General features: G+C 47.6%; 1 protein-coding gene across 2 annotated transcripts in view; it reads right to left on the minus strand.

Moving 5' to 3' along the window:
- The window catches only part of SLC36A4 (solute carrier family 36 member 4), a 594695-nt gene that overhangs the window by 180132 nt on the left and 397763 nt on the right, over positions 1–16800 (minus strand). The window lies entirely within an intron of this gene.

Raw genomic sequence — 16800 nt, forward strand, 5'->3', positions numbered from 1 at the left:
ATAATGTAATCACTTACCTATCTAACCTATACTGCGGGCACCTACCTACCTAACCTATACAGCAGGCACCTACCTACCTAACCTATACAGCAGGCACCTACCTACCTAACCTATACTGCAGGCACCTACTGTACCTACCTAACCTATACAGCAGGCACCTACCTACCTAACCTATACAGCAGGCACCTACCTACCTAACCTATACTGCAGGCACCTACCTACCTAACCTATACTGCAGGCACCTACCTACCTACCTAACCTATACAGCAGGCACCTACCTACCTAACCTATACAGCAGCACCTACCTACCTAACCTATACTGCAGGCACCTACCTACCTACCTAACCTATACAGCAGGCACCTACCTACCTAACCTATACTGCAGGCACCTACCTACCTAACCTATACAGCAGGCACCTACCTACCTAACCTATACAGCAGGCACTTACCTATCTAAGCTATAATGTAATCACTTACCTATCTAACCTATACTGCGGGCACCTACCTATCTAACCTATACTGCAGGCACCTACCTATCTAACCTATACTGGTGGCACGTACCTAGCTAACCTATACTGTGGGAACCTATACCGGGCTCCACGGTGTGTGTGGGGGGGGGGCGACTTTTACACCCTCGCCCTGGGTGAAATTTAGCCTAGAAACTGCCCTGTGTAGGACGCGTGTGTGACAACATACACACGCTCCATATGCCATAACACCGGCAACCACGTGGGGGCATACAGGCGGAAGTACGAGGACACGCACAGGCGGCGGCAGGTGAAGTATAACTGTACAAACACCGGGGGTGGAGGGAACATTTATTTTATTTATTTAAGTATTTATATAGAGCCGACATATTACGCAGCGCTGTACAGAGTATATTGTCTTGTCACTAACTGTCCCTCAGAGGGGCTCACAATCTAATCTCTACCAAAGTCATATGTCTATGTATGGATCATGTAGTGTATGTATCATAGTCTAGTGCCAAATTAGGGGCAAGACAATTAACTTATTTGTATGTTTTTAGGGATTTGGGAGGAAACTGGAGTGCCCGGAGCAAACCCACATGGGGGGAACATACAAACTCCTTGTCAGTGGCATAGCTAAGAAGCTGTGGGCCCTAGTGCAAGTTTAGCATTGGGCCCCCCAAGCATGCTATAGATAACAATTGATAGAACAACACAAAACCAATCAAGGACAGCCACATTGTCAGAGGTACAAGAAGGAAGTAGAAGGATGCAGAGAGGAACACATTTCCTCGCTTACTTCGGGTGCATAACCTCGGATGCTAAGCAACATCCCAGCTGAATCCAAGTAGTAGAAAAGATCGGTTAGCACACCAGCTTCTCAATGAGCAGAGTTTATTCTCAAATCACATGTCAACACTACGGGTAACAATTGTTTCGGGGCCACTCAGGGTCCCCTTCTTCAGAACCTTATTTCGTCTGCACTGTTCTGAAGATGGGGACCCTGAGTGGCCCCGAAACAATTGTTAACCGTAGTGTTGACATGTGATTTGAGAATAAACTATGCTCATTGAGAAGCTGGTGTGCTAACCGATCTCTACTACTACTCAGAGGTACAAGAAGGGGATGGGAAACTGTGTGTTAATGATCACTACCATTCAAATCAACTATAGAAGTCAATATTATCAGCACAGAGACGATAACGAGCTAATACTGTGTTTGATGGGTGGGCCCTGTTGGGTCCCCTCTAGCCCAAGGGCCCTGATGTGGTGGCTACCTCTGCACCCTGTATTGCTACACCACTGCTCCTTGTAGATGTTGACCTGGCTGGGTTTCAAACCGGGGACCCGGCGCTGCAAGGCAAGAGCACTAACCACTACACCACCGTGCTGCCCCATTAAAGCATCAGACAATCATCTGCAGATCTGAAGATCCATCCTGGTGGATCTGATCTGCAGATAAATGTCCGTTAAACAAGGTGTGTATGAGATCTGTAGATATCATCGACTATGAATGCAATTTGCAGGAACTGATCTTCTGCATGTGTTCAGCATCTTGCAAAGATTTTTATCTGATGGGGAGTTCAGCTCAATAGAATAGACTGTGTAGATATGCTCTCATACTACATGAAGGTGGTAAATTTGGTCAGTGATTGGCCAATCAAAATTGCATATGTGTATGCACCCTTACCCTGCTGGCTGTATTGATCTGTCCCACATGAAGGCAGCTGCAATGTGCTGCTCGAAGCCTGGGCCCGCCATGTAGTGTGTGCCCTCCCCGGGCCTGAAAGAGGCCGTCCTGCGCCGAGCACACGGCTATCCACCTACCTCTCCAGCCTGCAACACTCCCACCCCGGACAGCTGCCCCTCCTGCGGCTTCCCCACCCACATCCTCTGCGGGACACCAGTGCACCTGTCTGAGCAAACTCAGGGTGACCCCACCGACAGCCACAGCCCGGTACATGAGCAGCAGCCCCACAGAGACAAATGAGTTGGTGTGTGTGTATTGCCTGTGTTGCCCCCTTGTGTGTGTGTGTGTGTGTGTGTGTGTGTGTGTGTGTGTGTGTGTGTGTGTGTGTGTGTGTGTTGTACTACCATGTGTGTACTCCCATGTGTGTACTGCTCGTGAGTGTACTGCCTGCCCTCTATCCTGTGTGTGTGTGTGTATTGTACTGCCATGTGTGTACTGTTAGTGAGTGTACTGCCTGCCCTCTCTCCTGTGTGTGCGTGTGTTGTACTGCCATGTGTGTACTACTAGTGAGTGTACTGCCTGCCCACTCTCCTGTGTGCGTGTGTTGTACTACCATGTGTGTACTGCTTGTGTGTACTACCTGCCCTCTCTCCTGTGTGTGCGTGTGTTGTACTGCCATGTGTGTACTGCTTGTGAGTGTACTGCCTGCCCACTCTTCTGTGTGTGCGCGTGTGTTGTACTGCCATGTGTGTACTGCTTGTGAGTGTACTGCCTGCCCTCTCTCCTGTGTGTGTGTGTGTTGTACTGCCATGTGTGTACTGTTTGTGAGTGTACTGCCTGCCCTCTCTCCTGTGTGTGTGTGCGTTGTACTGCCACGTGAGTACTGCTAGTGCGTGTACTGCCTGCCCTCTCTCCTGTGTGTGTGTGTGTGTGTGTTGTACTGCCATGTGAGTACTGCTAGTGAGTGTACTGCCTGCCCTCTATCCTGTGTGTGTGTGTATTGTACTGCCAAGTGTGTACTGCTAGTGAGTGTACTGCCTGCCCTCTCTCCTGTGTGTGCGTGTGTGTGTTGTACTGCCATGTGTGTACTGCTTGTGAGTGTACTGCCTACCCTCTCTCCTGTGTGTGCGTGTGTTGTACTGCCATGTGAGTACTGCTAGTGAGTGTACTGCCTGCCCTCTCTCCTGTGTGTGTGTGTTGTACTGCCATGTGTGTTCTGCTAGTGAGTGTACTGCCTGCCCTCTCTCCTGTGTGTGTGTGTTGTACTGCCATGTGTGTACTGCTAGTGAGTGTACTGCCTGCCCTCTCTCCTGTGTGTGTTGTACTGCCATGTGTGTACTGCTTGTGAGTGTACTGCCTGCCCTCTCTCGTGTGTCTGTGTGTGTTTGTGTGTGTGTGTGTTTTGTACTGCCATGTGAGTACTGCTAGTGAGTGTTTAGCCTGCCCTCTCTCCTGTGTTGTACTGCCATGTGAGTACCCTCTCGTGTGTGTGTGTGTGTGTGTGTACTGACTGCCCTCACACTCCAGATATCATCCTTCCCAGAGCCTTCACTCCTCTCATGAGACCTCTTGGCGTCCATCTTGATCATGTCCTCTTAAGCTACATACACACATCATACCAAAATTGGTTAAAATATAGTAAGACCAACGGTCGTTCGACAAAACTATGTGACCATGAACAACCAACTTCAATCCGCCGTTATACACATACGTATGACACAAGAAAGATGAAAATGTGATAGAAGGCGGAAATGACACAAATTAGCTAATTGGTTAAACAATCGATCTGCGTACAAAAATCTTTGACTACAACCGACTGTCAGGAAGTGATGTTGAAAAATGCCCCAAGATGATTGAAGAAACGTAATAAATGTGCAGGTGGAGGTGCTAAAGGCCAATACATGGGCCGCCTTGACCCTCAAGGCCCTTTCACACCGAAGCGATGCGGTATTTTTACTGCACCCCACTACCGTACAATAAAAGTCTATAGAGAATTTCATACTGCAACGTTACGGCGCGACGTGACGGAAGTGATAAATTTGCCACATCCCTGACGCAGGTCAAAAACTACTTTAATGCGATGCGTAGAGTTGCGGCGATCAGCGACGGCCCGGAATTCGTGTTAGTCAATGGCGACACCTGGATTTGTAAAAATTCCGTGCACTTCCGCATACCCAAAGCACGAAGTAACGGCAAGCGTGCGTCACGCGCGCATCACTTCCTGTTTGGCCAGTGGCCAGACAGAAAACACAGCGCAATAGTGTGAGAGTGGTATTCTAAACGTTTAACAATAAACCCTTTTGAAATGTAACTTTAACCATTTCTGCCCCTGGGACGTGAGCTTCACGTCCGCAGCTGCAGCTACTACAGCCCAGGGACGTGCTAGTCACGTCTCTGCAGTTCGGGATGCTGTGTGGATGGATGCCCGCGATCGCGATGTTGCCGGGAGAAGGGAAGATTGTCTGCAGGGGAGCCAATCCATTCTCGTCCGCCGAGAACTAACACTGTTTTTGTTCAAAAGCAGTGTTTATATTTAAATAAAGCCGCCGCGCTTCCTGCCGCCGCCTATCGTTAGATTTATGAATGGGAATAAAGTTCCCATTCATTAATCTCCCTGCAGGCCACCGTGATCGCAGGCCTGCGTCACTTCCCTAGTTACAGTATAGCAACCTACAGCGTACTTATTGTACGCTAATAGGAAGCACTCAATGGGGACATCTTGTGGTCAAATAGTAGCATTACATCTACTGTTAACACTGCACTGACCTGGACAAATGGGCAAATAAAATGTGTGGATTTTAATTACGGTAGCATGTATTATTTGAAAACTATAATGGCTGAAAACTGAGAAATAATGATTTTTTCCATTTTTTTTACTTATTATTCCTGTTAAAATGCATTTAGAAAAAATAATTCTTAACATAATGTACCACCCAAAGTAAGCCTAATTGGTGGCGGAAAAAACAAGGTATAGATCAGTTCTGTGTGATAAGTACTGATAAGCTTATTGGGGAATAAAATGTAGGAGAGCTGAAATATGAAAATTTCTCTCGTCCATAAGGTAAAAAATACCCGCGGGCTGAAATTGTTAAGGAACGACCATTCTTAGTACCGTTCTTAGTACGAATGTGCGGAAAAACCTGCGCCTGCTGAAAAATAATATATTGGCTTTATTCTGCACAACATAATAACACTATTTCTTGCCTAAATATTAACCACTTTACCCCTGCGCGTACGCATTTCTCCGTCCCTTTTTCCATCCTTTAACCCCCAGGGACGGAGAAATACGTACTTTCCGCGCTCCCGCTCGTAAACACGCCGCCCGCCGCTAGTAAACACGCCGCCGCCCGCTCGCCCGGAGATCAATGAACACTAAAATCCATTCCCGTTCGTTGATCTAAGCCCCGCAATGATCCGCTGCCGCTCGGCTGAGCAGCGCGACCATTGTGGGGGAAAAAAAAAGTTCTCAGCCTCCTTCTACTTCCTGCAAGCGTCTTTCCGGACGCTTGCAGGTCGCATAAACAAAATTTTACTGTGGCCATCTTGTGGCCAAATAGTAAAACTACATCCAAAGCATTTTTCACATAGAAATAAATTAGTTTAACACACAAAATTAACCCTTTACCTCCCACACTCCCCAATTTTTTTTTTCTTGTAATTTAAAAAAAAAAAAAATTACAATTAAAAAAAAAATACATAAATAGTTACCTTAGGGACTGAACTTTTTAAATATTTATGTCAAGAGGGTACAACACTGTTACTTTATAAACTATGGGCTTGTAATTAGGGATGGAAGCAAAACTGAAAAAAATGCACCTTTATTTCCAATTAAAATATTGGCGCCAAACATTGTGATAGGGACATAATTTAAATGGTTTTATAACCCGGACAAAAAGGCAAATACATTTCATGGGTTTTAATTACAGTAGCATGCATTATTTAAAAACTATAAAGGCCAAAAACTGAAAAACAATAATTTTTTTCCCACGTTTTTTCCTATTTTCCCATTAAAACACATTTAGAATAAAATAATTCTTGGCATAATGTCCCACCCAAAGAAAGCCTAATTGGTGGCGAAAAAAACAAGATATAGTTCATTTCATTGCGATAAGTAATGATAAAGTTATAGACGAATGAATGGAAGGAGCGCTGAAAGGTGAAAATTGCTCTGGTGGTCAGGGGGTAAAACCCCTCAGTCGGGAAGTGGTTAAATAAATCAGCCCTGGCCATGTTAGTGCAGAGATTAACTGCCAAAGCATGTGACTTTACTGCCAGAGCATGTGACTTGGCAGTATGACATGTCAGAGCATGCAACCTGGCAGTATGACGTCAGAGCATGCGACCTGGCATGTGCCACATTTGACAGTTGGTCGCTTCATGTTTACATTCTGCTGAGCCTGTGACCTGACTGCCAGAGCATGCGACCTGGCATTATGACGTCAGAGCATGTGACCTGGCATGTGCCATCTTTGACAGTTGGTCGCTTCATGTTTACATTCTGCTGAGCCTTGGAGGTGAGTGGCTGCTGATTCAGGGTCTCTGATGAGTTATGGTGAGTTATGGCTGCAAATTGATGGCATTTACATTCCAAAGTGTACCTGAATGTTTCTTTTTAATGAGAGATATGTGTATATACCCCTGTATTACATCATTAGCTCGATGTGTCCCCCCTTCCACCGTCTGCTGTTTTCTACCTGCTCGAGCATCTCTCTCTCTCCCTCCCTCTCCCTCGGTAACACAGCTCTGCAGCTCAGCTCTTCCTGGGGGGCGGGACCGCTGGAGGTAATCTTTACACTGAGGGAGAGGGAGAGAGAGAGGAATCAGTCCCACCCCATTGCTCAGCCAGCCTACTGCAGCCTGGCCTTTGTCCTTCGTATCTCCCGCCCCTCCGTCTAGCAGCCCTGCAGCCAATGGGAGTACTGAGAGCAGCAGCCATCACTAATATGCCTGGATTTCCCTACTCGAATATGCTGGGGGCGATATTTCTGTAATTATTCCCCCCACACATCCCAAATTTTGAGGGTAAGGAGGGGACAGCCCGATATACATCTGTGCCAAATTACAGCCCGCGAGCCCTGCTGGTTCCCGAGATAAGAGTATAAGAACCTAACTTGTGAACCAGCAGGGCTGGGGGGCTGATATTCTGCACATAGGCAAATCGGGGGGTCCCCTCCCTACCCTCAGACTTTGGGATGTACAAGGGAAATAACTGCTGAGATATTGGGGGTGGTTGGTACTGAGCATGTCATGTGTGTTAGTCAGTGGGGCAGCACAGACACTACTGCAGCCAGGGACACAGTGATGAATGTGTGTAGCTGGACCTGCGCTGTGTCTGCTCTGCTGCATATTCATGCTTGCCAAAGTTTCTTCTCAGTCTTCTGTAAAGTGCAGCTGTTGCTATGCCCAGTTGAGAGGTTAGTGGAAGCCTGCTATGCCACTTTTCTACAGGAGCTCAGTGTGTGTGTTGCTGGGCACTGTGTGTTGTCACATATGCTGTTAGGCTGCGTCCACACTAGGTCCGGAAACGTATCCGTGGCTGCGTTTTTCAAACCTGATGAAAAACGGAGTCCCGGATACTAATGTTTAAAATAGCAGCCAGCCTCACCCAAGTAAAAAACGGATCCGTCTGCGTTTGCGGGGATCCGTTTTCAAAACCTGAACGGAAGGTCCGGACCTGCTGCATTTTCACGCAACGGATCAGGACCACGTATACACGCAGGGGTAGTGAAAGCAATGAGAAAACGCATCTCCAGCTCCACAGTCAAAAAACTGATGTGAAAACGGATAGCCTGAGCTTTATGATTGGCCCAAAAAATCCTCCCACTCCTTCCTAATGATAGAGACGTTTTCTGTCAGGGAAAAACCTGAACAGAAACTGATACAAAACTGATGCAAAACTGATGCACTTTCATCAGTTTGCAGTACGGTGGGTACTTCCCCTGATCCGGACTGCAGTGTCCGTCCTGCAACCGGGTCTAGTGTGGACCCAGCCTTACTGTAGTCCCACAACACTGTCATCCCCAACTTTACACTCCCTTCCTGCCTGTAGGAGCATTATATATGTGTATGGGCCTCTTCCCTCCCTAGGGGCATTGTATATGTATTGGGAGGTTCCTCTCTCCTTCCTATAGGGGCAATATGTATGGGGTGACAGCACTGTCTACAAGGGGTCTTTCCCCTCCTTTCTGTAGAGCCATCATATATTGGGTGACAGCTCAGCAATGTGTATAGGGGGTCCCTCTCCTCAGTCTCCTAGAAGTGCATTATATAAGCGTTGCCCCACCTATCTTTTATTTACCGCGGCCTACAACCTGCTCTAGTGAGTGCCGGAGCCATTTCGGACCCAGAGCAGCCCAGCAGACAGCCGCAACCTTGCCCTCGGCACAGGAAACCAGCAGGTCAGAGCAGTGCTTTTCAGCGCAGGAAGATTTGGGCGCAGCCGGTGTCACCATAGACTGTAATAGGAATTATATATAATCCACAAGACAAGAAGAAAATCGGCACAAGATGAAGCTCTGGCAGGTTGGGAGCAGCAGGTGCAGAGTGCCACTGTGCCTCCAGTAGATAATATATCAAATTACAGAGGAGAGAAGAAGCTTCCGGGCACCAGTGTGCATAGCCAAGTCACCTTTTATTCAAAGCTCCCAACACCTTCAAGACATATATGCATAAACCTGACAGCTGTTTCGCAGGATAACCTGCTTCTTCAGAGGCAGCTGCCTCTATTTGCTGCCTCTGAAGAAGCAGGTTATCCTGCGAAACAGCTGTCAGGTTTATGCATATATGTCTTGAAGGTGTTGGGAGCTTTGAATAAAAGGTGACTTGGCTATGCACACTGGTGCCCGGAAGCTTCTTCTCTCCTCTGTAATTTGTAATAGGAATTACAGGTATAGCGGCGCTCAGTGAGTAACGTCGGCGCCGTCAGAAGACGGAGCTGAAGTTGCTTTTAAAACACAATAATTTGGCCTCCAGCAATAGCTGGAAGCTGAATGACATCATTCCCCACCATCCATGGCGGCCTGGAGGGGGAATAGTAAGTAACACGGCCGGGACTTGTGCAGCAGCAGGATCAGCCATATACCGGCTGTATCCTGCGCCCAAGTCTCCCGGCACCCATTTCATATGTATGCCAGCAGTGGGGGTGGAGAAGCCAGACAAGCAGTGCCACTGTGCCAACAGTCACAGCCTGACACTGGGGATGGGTGGGGGGACTGGACTACCAGGGAATATGGTGTGGGCATTCTTTTTTGTATTAAAGTAGAGGCAGCTAGTGTTTTCCGGATCATGAACAATTCGGATCTTTGATCCGAATCTATTTTGTGAGTCTAATCATCCGAATCATCAAAATGAGTGATTCGGATCGCAAAGGGGGCGGGGCCAGGAGCAACACGCCCCCCTCTCAGCGGGCAGCGGGGTCCTGGAAGCAGAGCAGAGATGGATCGCTCTGTTGAAGGGGAGGCAGCCTAGCACAGCCACAGGTAGATGAGAGCGAGGGGACATCGGTGCCACTGCCAGATATGTGTAGAGCACACATACTGGCTATAATGTGCTGCTCATTATAGGCTGTCTGTTCTGTAGTTGTGCACAGTGAACACATTGGAAACTTTTGGCACAGCTCAGTAACGTTACAGGCAGCATGCTGGACTAGGACAGGGCAGGCACTGTGATTGCAGGGCAATATGATCCTCCTGCACTGCTCTACACAGCTGCACTTTACTTCTGGGAATGCTTTGGGGAATGGGAGTTGGGAGTATACAGATGAACATATAGGTGAAATATATGTAAAGCATATGATTGCAGCATGTGGGTATTGTGTTCAAACAAACATTTCTGCTCTCTGCTCGTCCCTCTTCCCTTCTCTATCCACTCCCTGCCCTCTGTCCATCTTCTCCCCTTCTCTGTGTGTCCACCCCCCTCCCCTTCTCGTGTCCTGCTAGTCATTTCACCCCCGAATGCTTCCCTTGTAAAATGATCCGAGATTCGGATCAAAGATCCGGATCTTTTCAATGATCCGATTCGAATCATCCGGATCATTGAAAAGATCCGAACTTCGCATCTCTAGAGGCAGCTTCATCCAACATTTTGCTAGGCAGGCCTGCTTACACCACTGCTAATGCTAGGTACACACTGTGCAATTTTCTGACAGATTTACAGTCCGATCGATTATTTCCAACATGCCCAATCTGATTTCCAATCAATTTTCCATAGAAGTGAACAGAAAATCGATCGGAAATCAGATCGGACGTGTTGGAAATAATCAATCTGACAGTAAATCTGTCAGAAAATTGCATGGTGGGTATCTAGCATTAGATTATGTATATTTGGTGCCACCCACAACTACGCCCACATTATGTTGCACGGCTATGCCCATTTTTTCAGTGCTAAGCGCTTACCATGCTGCAGGAATGGGTGTCAGTAAAAAAAAATTGTTTGCCAGTAAATTTTGAGAAGTTTGTCAGTAAAAAAATAATGTGATAGGTTGGCAACACTGCACTATGGCTATACATGTCATATGAGCCCCTGTAATGGCTTCTGCAGGTTAGGATTATCTCCTGAAGTTGACTGGTTTCAGCAATTTGTTTTTATGTATTTCTCAGCATGATAAGCACATGTAGCCTGGAGAGTGGCAGTTGGTGAGGGCGGGGTTTGTGTCAGGTTTTCTGGGCCTATAGGCTCTAGATATGTAAATTCTGCCTAGTGTGTTATTAGTAGGGAGCGCCAAAGATTGCTTGATTATCTGGTTGTAAATGATTTTATGCATTGTTTTGTAATGATGTGATGGAATAAAGTTCATGAATTGATATGTATACTTAACATGTGGTGCAATTCTTATGTCATATTGCTTCCCTGGTTAGGGTTGGTTCACACTGGGCATTTTTTCAGCACTTTGCTGATTGGCGGCGATCAGAAAGCTCTGCTACTAATGTATCTCTATGGATACATTCAATGGCGTAGCTAGGGTGTTTGTCACCCGATGCTGATATTTTACCGACACCCCCCCCCCCCCAAAAAAAAACGTGAAGCGCGCAGCGGCAAAAAAATGGGTGTGGACATGACATCACATGGGTGGGGGTAACTGTAATAGTAAGGCAGTGGGCTAATATAGGTAACCAGAATAGTTGCCCCCAGCATAGGTTAGATAGGTAGGTGCCCCCAGTATAGGTTAGTTAGGTAGGTGCCTCCAAAATAGGTAGCCAGTATAGTTGCCACCAGTATAGGCTAGCTAGGTAGGTAGGTGCCCCAATACGGGTTAGATAGGTAGGTGCCCCAGTATAGGTTAGATTGGTAGGTGCCTCCAGTGTAGGTTAGATAGGTAGGTGCCAGTCAGTATAGGTTAGATTAGGTAGGTGCCCCCAGTATAGGTTAGATTAGGTAGGTGCGCCCCAGTATAGGTTAGATAGGTAGGTGCCCCCCAGTATAGGTTAGATAGGTAGCTGCCCCCCAGTATAGGTTAGATTAGCTAGGTGCCCCCCAGTATAGGTTAGATTAGGTAGGTGCCCCCCAGTAGAGAATAGATAGGTAGCTGCCCCCCAGTATTAGGTAGGTGCCCCCCCCTGTTGGAGGGGAGAGCCGCGGGGAGGGCAGCCCGACCTCTCCCTCCCCTATCTCCCCGGGCTGCCCTCCATGCTCCCCCCTCCAGACTGCAGAGTAATGCAGGCAGGGAAGCCTGTACTAAACTACTCACCTACCTGGTTCCAATCGCCGCTCAGTCGCTGCTGGTCTTCTCCTCTCTGCATACGCTGATATACACGTTGCTTCCTGTTTAGCCGGAAACTTCCGGCTAAACAGGAAGCAGCGTGTATATCAGCTTATGCAGAGAGGAGACCGGCGGCCAGTGAGCAGCGATTGGAACCAGGTAGGGAGTAGTTTAGTACAGGCTTCCCTGCCCATGTTGGGGATTGTAGTCTCCATGCTGGGGGCTGCACTGCTCACTTCCTGCTGTGACTTGGAGGTGAGCAGCTGCTTTTTATGGAGGTGTTTGATGGAGCTTATTATCTCTATATATGGGTCAGGTACCCGCGGGTTATCCAAAATGCGGGTCGGGTGCAGGTACCCAAATTGATTTGAGCTGCGGGTCGGGTCGCGGGGTAGCGAGCTGCGGGTCGGGTCGTGGGTTGCAAGCTGTGGGTCGGGTTGCAGGTAGTCAAAGCAAGCAAAGACAATTTTATATCTTTTGCCTTCACAAAATCTGAGATGAATGCTGGGACCAGAATACTTTCTTGCTAACTTTTTTGCTGCTTCTCATCTTTAAAGAGAACCCGAGGTGGGTTTTAAAAATGCTATTAGGACACAAAGGCTGGTTCTGCATACTATCACCAGCCTCTGTGTCTGTACTGTGTCCCCCCAGGCTCCCCCTGCGCTCTGCTGTCCCCCAGAAAAAAAATCGCCGTGTTAACTACATTCAGCTTGTCGCTAGCAGGCTGTTTACCTTTGTGCTGCCTTTCACTGCCACTCCCCGCCTCCTCTATATTGCGCCTCCCCCGCCTGCATCCCCTTCTCTCCACCGCCTCTGTAAGCTGATTGGAGGGATGGGACACAGGCAGGGAGTGGCGCTATAGAGGAGGCGGGGGGAGCAAGCGGTGACATGCAGCACAAAGGTAAAACAGTCTGCTAGCGACAAGGTGCATGGCATTTTTTTTTCTGGGGGACAGCAGAGCGCAGGGAGGACCTGGGGGGGGCACAGTACAGACACAGAGGCTGGTGATAGTATGCAGAACCAGCCTCTGTGTCCTAATAGCATTCTTAAAACCCACCTCGGGTTCTCTTTAATGCCAGCAGACTCCTTCCTGCTCTCAAGCTGAGACCTTTCCTCCCCCCCCCCCCCCCCCCCCCATACTAGTGCATATAACTGGGAACATGCCAGTGTGAGATTGCTGATGTGTTTTTCCATAGATGGCCAGAAATCACTGGGCATGCTCTGTTAGAGGAAAAGGTGTGATAGGAGAGCTCTGTCTGTAGTGACTGGGGATATTTGTTAGGACAAGAGCTAGAGGATGTTCTGGCAAAAAAAACTATAAGGTCTTTTTGAAAAAAAAAATTCCCTCTTGTAGTCACTGAAAAAACTCATGTGTTAGACCCCTTGAAACATCTTTTCCCTCACTTTTGTGGCCAGCATAAATGTTTCTAGTTTTCAAAGTTCGCCTCCCTATTGAATTCTATTGCGGTTTGCAAAAGTTTGCACGAACCGAACTTTTGCAGAAGTTCGCGTTCGAGGTTCGCAAAGCGAAAATCGGAGGTTCGAGCAATCTCTACTGTGCAGTTATACTTTATCTGTCACGCTGAGTGCTCATTGAGAAGCTTGTGTGCTAACCAATCTTTTCTACTACTTGGATTCAGCTGGGATGTTGCTTAGCATCCGAGGTTATGCACCTGAAGTAAACAAGGAAAATGAGTTCTCAATGAGCATAGTTTTATTCTCAAATCACATGTCAACACTACGGTTAACAATTGTTTCGGGGCCACTCAGGGTCCCCTTCTTCAGAACCTTCTTTTTTTTGTCTGCACTGTTCTGAAGATGGGGACCCTGAGTGGCCCCGAAACAAATGTTAACCGTAGTGTTGACATGTGATTTGAGAATAAACTACGCTCATTGAGGAGCTGGTGGGGTAACCGATCTTTTTTACTACTTAGAGATACAAGAAGGGGATGGGAAACTGTGTGTTAATGATTCAAACCGGGGACCCGGCGCTGCAAGGCAAGAGCACTAACCACTACACCACCGTGCTGCCCCATTCAAGCATCAGACAATCATCTGCAGATCTGAAGATCCATCCTGGTGGATCTGATCTGCAGATAAATGTCTGTTAACCTCCCTGGCGGTATATTAAAAATCGTCAGGGGGCAGCGCTGCCGTTTTTTTGCCTTTTTTTTTTGTTTTAAATCATGTAGCGAGCCTATCGCCTCCGGCGATAGGCGATCAGGAAATCCAGTTCAAAAAATGGGATTTCCTGGAGGGCTTCCCCCGGCGACGGGGCGGGATGACGTCACCGACGTCATGGACGTCGTGACGTCTAAGGGAGTCCCGATCCACCCCTTAGCGCTGCCTGGCGCTGATAGGCGCTGATAGGCCAGGCAGCACAGGGGTCTAGGGGGGGGCTCTACGGCGGCGCGGATAGCGGCGATCGAGCGCGGGGCGGCGGCGATCGGTGTGCTGGCGCAGCTAGCAAAGTGCTAGCTGCGTCCAGCAAAAAATAAATTACGCAGATCAGCCCAGCAGGGCCTGAGAAAACCTCCTGCGCGGCCTGGTTACCGCCAGGAAGGTTAAAGAAGGTGTGTATCAGATCTGCAGATAACAACTATGAATGTAATTTGCAGGAACTGATCTTCTGCATGTGTTCAGCACAATAGAATAGACTGTGTAGATATGCTCTCATACTACATGTAGGTGGTAAATTTGGTCAGTGATTGGCCAATCAAAATTGCATATGTGTATGCACCCTTACCCTGCTGGCTGTATTGATCTGTCCCACATGAAGGCAGCTGCAATGTGCTGCTCGAAGCCTAGGCCCGCCATGTAGTGTGTGCCCTCCCTGGGCCTGAAATAGGCCGTCCTGCGCCAAGCACACGGCTATCCACCTACCTCTCCAGCCTGCAACACTCCCGTCCTGGACAGCTGCCCCTCCTGCGGCTTCCCCACCCACATCCTCTGCAAGACACCAGTGCACCTGTCAGAGCAAACTCAGGGTGACCCCACCGACAACCACAGCCCGGTACATGAGCAGCAGCCCCACAGAGACAAATGAGTTGGTGTGTGTATTGCCTGTGTTGCCCTCTCTCGTGTGTGTGTGTTGTACTGCCATGTGTGTACTGCTTGTGAGTGTACTGCCTGCCCTCTATCCTGTGTGTGCGTGTGTTGTACTGCCATGTGTGTACTGCTAGTGAGTGTATTGCCTGCCCACTCTCCTGTGTGCGTGTGTTGTACTGCTTGTGTGTACTACCTGCCCTCTCTCCTGTGTGTGCGTGTGTTGTACTGCCATGTGTGTACTGCTAGTGAGTGTACTGCCTGCCCACTCTCCTGTGTGCGTGTGTTGTACTGCCATGTGTGTACTGCTTGTGTGTACTACCTGCCCTCTCTCCTGTGTGTGCGTGTGTTGTACTGCCATGTGTGTACTGCTAGTGAGTGTACTGCCTGCCCTCTCTCCTGTGTGTGTGTGTGTTGTACTGCCATGTGTGTACTGCTTGTGAGTGTACTGCCTGCCCTCTCTCCTGTGTGTGCGTGTGTTGTACTGCCATGTGTGTACTGCTTGTGAGTGTACTGCCTGCCCTCTCTCGTGTGTCTGTGTGTGTTTGTGTGTGTGTGTGTTTTGTACGGCCATGTGAGTACTGCTAGTGAGTGTTTAGCCTGCCCTCTCTCCTGTGTTGTACTGCCATGTGAGTACCCTCGTGTATGTGTGTGTGTGTGTACTGACTGCCCTCACACTCCAGATATCATCCTTCCCAGAACCTTCTCTCCTCTCATGAGACCTCTTGGCGTCCATCTTGATCATGTCCTCTTAAAGCGGACCCAAACCAAACATTTTTTTAATTAAAAATATTTAGTTGCACCACTCTGACACATACAAAGATAAATAAACACTCCTTCAAGCCTATGAGCATTTCAGTGCATGCTTTTCACCCTTCCATTTTCATAGCTAGGATTATACTGGGGGCAGCCATTAGCAATTCCTCCATTGCCAGACACCATCTACTCCACCAGTTTGCCGGAAAAATCCCGGCAATTTGAAAGGAAGGGGAGGGGTTCCTCCAATAAATGTAAAATATTTTATATTTGTCATCATGCAGCTGAAAAAAGGCTGCTATTTATTATTATAATTTAGAAAATAAATTTTATTTCTGAAATCTTGTATTTTTAATTTGGGTCCACTTTAAGCTACATACACACATCATACCAAAATTGGTTAAAATATAGTAAGACCAACGGTCGTTCGACAAAACTATGTGACCATGAACAACCAACTTCAATCTGCCGTTTTACACATACGTATGACACAAGAAAGATGAAAATGTGATAGAAGGCGGAAATGACACAAATTAGCTAATTGGTTAAACGATCGACTCTCTGGAAAGGACCCATATAAAGATGCCATTCATCTGCGTACATGGAAAAACAGTGCCCAATAAAAAGGATGCCAAATATAACCGCTAACGGAATATCTGTAAAATTACCGATATTCTACTAGTTGTAGCCACTATTAAAATATCAGTAAAATTACCAATATGCTACTAGTTAATTCCGAAAGCAAAATATTGGTAATCTTTACCGATATTTTACTGTGACCTACCCCTACTGTCACTCTGAACCCTTCCTCTACCTGCCTAACCCTCCTGCCCAACTTGGTGGGGCCTACCCATGGAGGTGCCTAACCTTAACCCCGCAGGGTCGTGCCTAACCTCAACCCCCCTGTAGTGGCACCTAACTTTAACCCCCTATGGTGGTTCCTACCCTTGACCCCCATAGTGGTGCCAAACCTTATTCCCTGCCCCCCTATCATTTCAATTTCATTATAAAAACAGAGTGTTGTAGCTGCAGTATAGTAGTTCATATTTAATAGTCAATATCGTAGTTCAAATTCAATGTAGTAGTGGCCTCAAATATATATATTATTTTAATAGGTCATATTACTATGGTTTTCAATTTCATAAT

Source organism: Hyperolius riggenbachi, chromosome 2 (genome assembly GCF_040937935.1).
Source record: "Hyperolius riggenbachi isolate aHypRig1 chromosome 2, aHypRig1.pri, whole genome shotgun sequence".
In the NCBI taxonomy this organism is placed as follows: Eukaryota; Metazoa; Chordata; class Amphibia; order Anura; family Hyperoliidae; genus Hyperolius; species Hyperolius riggenbachi.